The sequence below is a fragment of the Teleopsis dalmanni genome, chromosome X (genome assembly GCF_002237135.1).
Source record: "Teleopsis dalmanni isolate 2A chromosome X, ASM223713v2, whole genome shotgun sequence".
NCBI classification, from domain to species: Eukaryota; Metazoa; Arthropoda; class Insecta; order Diptera; family Diopsidae; genus Teleopsis; species Teleopsis dalmanni.
The window spans coordinates 69,742,106-69,751,253 of NC_051848.1; the positions used below are offsets into that span (position 1 = coordinate 69,742,106).

At 24.6% G+C, this 9,148-nt stretch overlaps 1 protein-coding gene across 1 annotated transcript in view; it reads right to left on the bottom strand.

Moving 5' to 3' along the window:
• Positions 1–8,416, bottom strand: part of LOC119662781 (protein FAM102B) — a 42,329-nt gene extending 33,913 nt beyond the window's left edge. The window contains exon 1 of the mRNA XM_038072534.1: positions 8,374–8,416. The gene's annotated coding sequence lies outside the window, so the exon portion shown is untranslated. The remainder of the gene's footprint in view (positions 1–8,373) is intronic.
• Positions 8,417–9,148: the final 732 nt, after the last annotated feature.

Consider the following 9,148-nt stretch of genomic DNA (forward strand, 5'->3'; position numbering starts at 1 on the left):
TAAATTTTAAATTTTAAAAAAAAAATTAAATTTTTAAAAATTAAATAAAAATTTAAAAAAAAATATCATTACAAATTTGTTCATATATCTATAATTTAAAATGTTTTTTTTTTTTCATACAAATTTTTAGCAGGATTTAATTTGAAGGAATGAAATTTAAAAACATATACATATTTAAAATATTAACTTATAGGATAGAAATATTCTTATAGGACTCTTAATTCATATTCAATGCGAAATTAGGTTAGAAGGTAACTATTTGAAAAACAATTATTTTAAAGACTATCTTAAAATCTCCAACGTTATATTCTACTTATATTCAATTTAACAATTACTACATTTTCCATACGAAATTAGATAAGATTACAAATCACGGATTATTAGAAACCGACTTGTTATGTTTCCATATAGTGCTGTAAAAAAAAATTTGGATTTTTCTCGATTTTACCCAATTGTGTACTCCGAAAAATTGTATTCATGCATAAAAAGTTATATATTTTTATGGGTGGGAGTTGACAAAATGATCTAACAATCATACATCATAGTCTTAATGCTTTAACTTACCGCAAAAATTAAAATTATTTAGTTTAAGACAGATTATCAGGAAAGAAATATAAAAATGATCAAAATCTAATTCTAAAAATCACACGACTGGGTCAAGAAAGTAGCTAAATTTCAGCAAGTTCACTGTATAAAACACGTTTGGACAATATTTCATTTGTATTTACATATGTACTATATATTCACGTTTTAAAAATAAATAATATCCTAAAATACTACTATTTTTATTTTTAATGCTGTATGAGTATCAGGCATAACTTCTTTCTGCTACTAATTCCGCTTAATTATATTATATGTATCTCTTTAATCTATTATAAACCTAGTAAGAGGAATAATTAAAAGCATTTTAGATATACATATGTATGTATTTGCTTCAATCAAACTGAACTGCATTAAAAATGTCACAAAAGCTGAGTACACAGAAATTTATTATAAACACGCATTTTTACCTATGTTCGAATCTGTTATCGCTCACTAAACTTTTCAATAATCTTATTATCTTTATGATTGTTAGCTGGATTACTCATTCGAATTATATTTTACAGAGTTTATTTAAAAAATCAAGTTAATACGTCAAACCTTTTTTTTTCAAAATATAAAATATGAATATCTAAATTAATGTATTTGTATATGGATATACGTATATATACAGATGAACATCTGAATATTTTCAGGTATTTAAAAATACAAATATGTGCATATGCTTGACGAATGTTTATATGGAAACCTGTTTTGCAAATTAACGAAATAATAATTTTTCAATGTCAAGACCGATATAAATAATACTCACATTATATATAGTATAATATATCCCATAAGATTGGGTGAAAAACCTTTTGCTTGTTGTATCAGTAATAAATCTTAATGAATGAACTATATTGTTTACTGGCAGTTTTGTTCCATGACCATAAACTGCAGTTTCCAATTTAACAAAAACAACATCAAATTAAAATTTTATTATTAACATAATTTAAGAAATAATTTATTTATAAATTTATAAATTATATTTACATTAGAGGACATAATTAAATACATATGTGTCAGTTATGTGCTGCCCTTTGATATTACACTTGCTTTAAAAGGTTTTATTAAGAAACAGAAAAATTTATATTTTGAAGTAGAAGAGGCGTACGGCTCTTGGTCATCGAAGTAGAAGAGTGACTCCGGTACATGAACTTTCTGACACTGCAAAATGGCAATTCTATCACATCTTTTCAAAAATTTTTATTTATATTTAATGATTATCATTTAAAAAAATAAAAATGCATATCGTACAGTAATCAAATTCATTGTTCTGAATGATTAAGTGCTAAAGAAAATTTATCTGAGAATTTAACAAATAATTAGTTTTTGCTAAAAAAAATTGGTGTTTCTTTTTATGTATTGTCCTATACCTGCTTTGGAGGATATGATATACAAATGTTTCAATCCATAATATGATATTTGATAAAGAATGAATTCAGATATGTGGAATACATAAGTCAATAGATATTTGAAAAAAATTACAGATAAAATGTTTATTGTTTGTAAATAAATATTTTACATAAAATTGTTTGCATTTACTGCATATTTTATAATAATTGGTTATTTCTCTAATTGGTTATATATTTCTGCTAACAATAAGAAACTCACAGGGCAATTTTTTCAACTAATATTCCAGCTCACCACAAACAAAAATCTTTCGAAAGATATTTTGAAAGATCTTTTGCATCCTGATAGCTGTTTTAAAAGCTCTTTCCTGTCTTCTAAAAGATGAAATGAAAGATTGTCAGCTAATGTTTTATTAATTAAAATAAAAATTATTAATAAGTTAATAATTTACTTCAATTCTCTATTAAGCTAGTTAAGTTTGTTGTATAATACACAAATGTGTTGACGTATTTTTATTTAATTTTCAAGCCGTTGCAAAAGCTATGATTAAACATTTTAAAAAGTAAGATGAACTATTAATATAAGGGTGGTCTAAGCACAGTTATGTGAAAATTACTCAGACTCAAAACAAAAATAATTTATAATATAACAGTATAAAAAATACAATATACTCTTTATACTGTTATATTATAAATTATTTTTGATTTGTGTCGGAATAATTTTCATATAACTGTGCTTAGACCACCCTTATATTAATAGTTCATCTTTCTTTTTAAAACGTTTAATTATAGTTTTTTAGAATCGGTTTGAAAACCTAAAAACCATCATGAAAGATGTGACTGTACAATTTTAAAAGTAAGCAATATTTATAAATCTAAAGGTTTTATGCGGAACACACCTACATATACGACTATATACTGTATACTAGATGTAAACTGTCATCTTATAATTATAAATATAATCATTATTAAAAATGAAACAGCTTTATAAGTCTACCAATAATAAGTTTAATCCTAAGACCTCAGCAGTTATATTAATACGGACATGATCGCCATATATGTATTTACGTCAATAACTTTTACAGTGTATGAAAAATATTTGGTTAAGCATATTTAGTTTTTAATACAGTATTCTCAAGATAGGACCTCTATTTTATTGTATGTTAATGATAAAATGAGAACCAAGCGTAGTCAGCACTTTTTTAAACGGGCACTGACAGAACTAGAACCATTTAACCATACTATGCGAGTAAGAGGACTAAAATATATTGTACATCAAAAATAATAACTGGGGATTAAAATGTCCATATATAGTATATAAAATTGTCCGTTTAAATCTTAATAATATACAAATGCCCAACTGTTATTATATTGTGAAAGTAATTTTAATTTTTGATTGACAAATTTCTAGAGAGTAATAACTCAATTGACTTTGACCGTATAAATTTAATATTAATGTAATTAAATAAAAATTTACTTAAATCATTTTATATTCACGAATGAATGCTTCGAACATTTTACTTTTATTTACCCTATAAACAAATTCAATAAAATCAAGTTTTAATGCAACATAGCTACGTTTTAAAAGAAAATTGTTATAATTTTGTCATAGTTAACCTCGTTTAACATTTTTTTATTAAATGTTTTGTTACGACTACTCGCATATATGCAAATTACCTAAAAAATTCAATTTGCATAAATATAAAAAAATATTTTACTTTACGAATTTCACGTTGTTAGTTGACATCATGCGGCATTTGATTTTGATTAACGACATTTTAATGAACACAATTTTAGTAGCACTTCGAAAATTGATAAGGTTGTATGAAAATCAAACAAAAACACTAATACTTTTTAATCAGAAACGCATGAATTTTTAGTACATTTGCACTGACACACCAAAATAATTTTAAAGTATATTTAATAATAGCCATGTACCGATATTGACTTTATAGTACTAGTAATTGTACATCGAACATACACTTCTAAGCAATGCCAATTTGTATGATTCTATTAAGATAACTTATATTTTTTGAAATCAACAATTTTAAAAAAAATTAAATATTAATAACATATATTTGATAGAGGGGAAAAAAATGGTTCACGATATGGCTAAAATTGGCGCCAAACTTAGAAACGAGGTACTAAGGTCTCCCCACAATTTATGCACACAACTGGACACATATTAATGGAGGCAGATATCGTAACTAAAATACTTGCAAAATAACCAGGTATTCGATGATAAATGCGTTAAATGTATTTTATGGTTTGATCGAAAGAACTTCAAAATGTAAGTTGTTATTTTAACCAAGCACTATCTGCTTGTAACACATGGGTATAAGCTAAATATTACTAACACTGACGAAATAAGAAAATGCAAGGCACTGAATGGTAAAAAAAAACGGTGGAACATTACCTCTACTTCTTTAAAATTTTTTGAAGCTACCACTTTTGAGGAACTGAACTAGATCTTCAACATTGGAATGAACAATCTCTAGAAATTTGATAACAATACACATACATCTGAAATAATCTGTGTACTCATTAATTGCCTTTAAAGATTCTAACTTGGAATCGCTATACAATATTACTAGTTTCCAGATTTCAATTTTTGGTGTCCGCTTAAGAGAGTTTTTACTACACATATTTATTTATTTGTTATGTCAATATGAGTAGTGTTAAAACTTAAGTTGTACTCCAGTAAATGATAAATAAGACAAAAGAAAGAATTTTAGACACTCGTTCAAATACAAGCTAGCTTGCATAGTGAAATATAAAAATTTCTTTTTATTATTCTAAGTTACAATCCACCAAATAGTCTACAAGAAACCAGAAAGAAGGACCTAGAAGATATATAGTCTCCAAATAGATAGATCAATTGTTAACTGAGATATTAAATGACAAAATTATGACGTTTCTAAAGCTTATTGACGTACTTATTTGGAAAATAATTATTTTAAAAAAATTAAATAATGATGTTACTCAAAGTTATATACCAAAATCAAAGGAAAGCAATGGCATAATAATATCATCTAGATGGTATTCTATAAAGAGCAGTTCTATGATTACTGAAAACGTTGACTTAAAACCAGTGTTTTAAAGCTAAGGACTTAATATTTATGACTTAAAGCGAACGTAGTTACTAACATAAAAAACTACGGACTAAAGTATGGAATATATATTGCAACATTATATATAACTGCTCTTACGTTATAATAATTTCTGATCTCTTCTAAGCTATTACATGGCATAAAAATATTAACTATACCTAAGAGCATCACAAGAGTTTAGGCAAAAAATTCATCATAAAAATTAAATTTTTAATAACAAATATTTATATTATTATATACCATAAATAAAAAGCGACATATTCCTTTTATTTGATGTAATGAAAAGTATATGAAACATATATTTTATTTCTATTTCGTTTTAGAGAAAAATTGTTACAAGTAAGTTTAAAAATTTTAATTTAATTTATCAAAGTCTATTAGGAAATAATATAATAAATAATATTAATATCATGGTAATATTATCAAGAACAATATATGTATATCGTCACATAAGACAATGTTCTCAAACTAATTTCAAACATAAATTAATATTTCATTTATTGGATTTAGTAGAGATACGAGTCTAATTAAAAAACCTATTACGATTCTTATCAGTTCATTAATATAACCATAAATAATTATTTTACTATAAAACAATAAACAAAAAAAGCAATGAGTTGTAGCGTATATTTATACAAAAAGTAAATATACGAGGGGTGTTAGAAAACCATACAATTGAACATATTAGAAAGAAATAATTTGATATTATCTCTAAGTCTATATTTATACTTATTTCTATAAAATTTATAATAATCTATGTATATTTAATTCTATATACTTTTTTCAAACGATTTTTTAATCTATTTAACCATTTTTGAAAGCATTACATAAAGGCCTTCAAAATAACAATTTCATTGAAGAAATAAACGTCTTCATTTTCATTTCAACTTCTAAGATAAGTATAAGGGACTAGAGGATAGAACTCTTGAAGAAGCGAAAAGATGAAAAATTAGAGTTGTGAATCAGAGTAGCAATCTCTTGCTGAACAAAAAAATAGTTCCTTTGCAAATGGGAATGTTTCCCAGAATATATTACACTCAACTTATACTGTTAATGTTGCATTATGTTTTACGTATTCATTTCGAGATAGTCATTCAGTTACATATAGGCGTTTATCATCGCTAAAAATAGTAGCATAGTAGTAAAAAATTCTTGATTAACAGCAAAATCTTCTACTTTTTCTCAGCTCGTTCACGTTTTTCAATCGATTGTTTTATTACTCCTAAGTTTCTAGAGTGTAGTGATGGGCTAACATTTTACCAAGACTCATTTATTTAAATCTACGTTGTTTTGCCTAAACCGTTCTAAAAAAGAAACTTTAAAAATGTTTAAGAGTGTACATATTTAGTCTGTCAGTAAATATGAAAGCCAATACGTGTGAATTTTCCGATTCATAAATCTCTATGCATTACTTGTACTTTGCAAATATAGACAAACAATGCAACTTCAACAAATTTTTTCAATTTTATTCGACATTTTCAGATGATACCTTTCGATGCCCTTTTTTAATTTTTTTTTCAGTGAAAATTGTTGTCTATTCTAAAAGCTCTTCATTATTTAAACTGATATCAACGTTTTAAATCGAATATAATGGCAAATATCCTCTATAAAATGTATCTAATCTGAAATTAAATTAAAACGGCGTATATATTTTTAAATTAAAGAACTCAATTATAGTCATATATTTGTTTAACTGTATTTTAATAAATTCTTGAGGTCGAAAGATGAAAGAAAGTTTCAAAAATAATTTTAGCAGTAAAAACAGTTTATATTTTCAGCATTAATAGTCTAAAGCAGGGCTGTCTAGACCAGATGCAATCACGGGCCAATACAAATCACATATTGAAGGACCACGAAAACAAATACATATGTACGTTCAAAGTTGTTTTCGGCAAAAATAAAAGTTCAATTAAATATTAAATTTAGTTTTAATAATTTATTAATTTAACTTCTTTATTTGGTATATCATAAAAATAAAATATGTAATATAGTTTTACCAGTATATCAAAAGAAAATTTGAGTAATTGTGATAGATTCAAAACATGTCGCGGGACGCATGTGGCCCGCGGGCCGTGCTTTGTTTGGACAGCCCTAGCCTAAGCATTGTATATAAAATTAGAACTATATTTTCGCCATTGAACTTCTGATTCGTATTCAAAATCAGGTGGAAATTTTTATGATCACAACGCATTAAAACTGTATGATCACATACTCAATATTGTAGAAGTAAAAACTTTAATTTACAAGATTGTTAATATCTTAATTACAAGTAATTAAATTAAGAATTAAAGCGTTAATACAACCAATATACGATTTTGACATTATAAAGATATTCCATAAAAATTTCATTGAATAAAAAATAATTAAAATTTTTTTGGAAAACTAATGTTTTGTTATATCGTATTATGAAAGAAAAAAACTCTATATATTATATGTACAATTTACGAAAATATATTTTATATCCAACATGTATGATTTCCTAGAAAAACATTCTTTTACGAGTTATAAACCAGAATATTAAAATCGGAGAAACAGAAATTGTTGGCATTACGTAAATTATATATTTTTTTTCGGTCATTAAGAAAACAATTTTGATTTTTACAACAAATTAAATTAGTGTTGCCAGAATATAAAAGTTTCCTTTTAAACAACTTTTTGTATTAATAATTATTTTTCCTACGTAAATAAAAATCCATTTAATTTTAAAAATTAAAAACAATTAAAAACCGATACTTCGGAAAACAGTAGCGAATAATGAATATTAATTATAAGTAAGCAAATAACAAGAGCCGAATGCAAAGTATATAATTATTTTACTGAAGGCAATCGCAGTGAGATAAATTTATAATATTAAAATAGCTATTAAAAACGTATGTACGCCTGGTGGCGAGAATAAAATAATAGGATACATACATACTTGTTATTTATAGTATATACATATGTATTTGTATGTATTTACTTGTATATCTCAATGTTTATTTCGAAAAGTAATAAATACTTAAAAAGTAGTCATGCAGTTAAACCAAAAATGTGCACTTTAAATACTTTTTATGCATGTTAATTACACAATTAATGAAACTGCCAAATATTATTCGAATTATGCAATTTAGTATATTTCTTTTCGAAATAATTTAGGTATCCCAAATATCGAGTGATTAGATCGAAGAAATTATAATGGATAATAGGAATTTTTATTTTTATATCAAATTTAAAAATTAATTTTCAACATAAGTAACTTATTAATAAGTTCAATAAAAAAAAATTAATACATCCAATAATGGCTTTTAAATTCATGTATGATTTCTTAAAGATTAATAAATTTTTAAACTTACTTGTCTCAAAAGTAGTGGCTGCCGTCGCGTCATTAAAAATCCTGAAAATAAAAATTAATAAAGTTATATATAACTTCGAACATACACAAAAATATTTAAAAATTATTATTATTTACAAGTACTATATATAAATAATTTTGATCAAATAATTATATATACACATTTTTTTGTTGAATCAATCAGATCATGTATGTGTACTTTAATAAGTACTTAGTGTAAACAGGATGAGAACGGCCCGCCCCGTAAACTGCGAAGATGATTCTTTGGTTCAACAAACGAAAAAAATAATATATGGGAGGGGTGAGGTCAAAATTCATTAAGATACATAGTATCAAAGAAAAAATTTTTGGAAAAAAAGTTTAGTCAAAAAGTTCCCAATATCTTAAGCTTTATTTAAATAGTTTAGTAATGTTTAGTCCACTTATTGTGCAAATCTACATTTTTTTACTAAAAAAAAAACTGAAAAAAAAAATAAATAAACGAAAAATCAAACATAAAAGATAAATAATAACAAAAAAGGAAAAAATTAGAAATAAAATAAAATAAGAAAAATATTGTATAAAAAATACAAATAATAATATAAAAAATACATAGTATTATATGTATTTGTATTAAAAAATACATATAATAAACCTAAAAATACATATGATACTTTAAAAAATACATATAATATTATAAAAAAAACATAAAAAACACGAATCCAAATACGCATTTAAAAACCGAATACAAAAATAAAATAAAAAAATAAAATAAAAAAATAAAATAAAACAAAAAA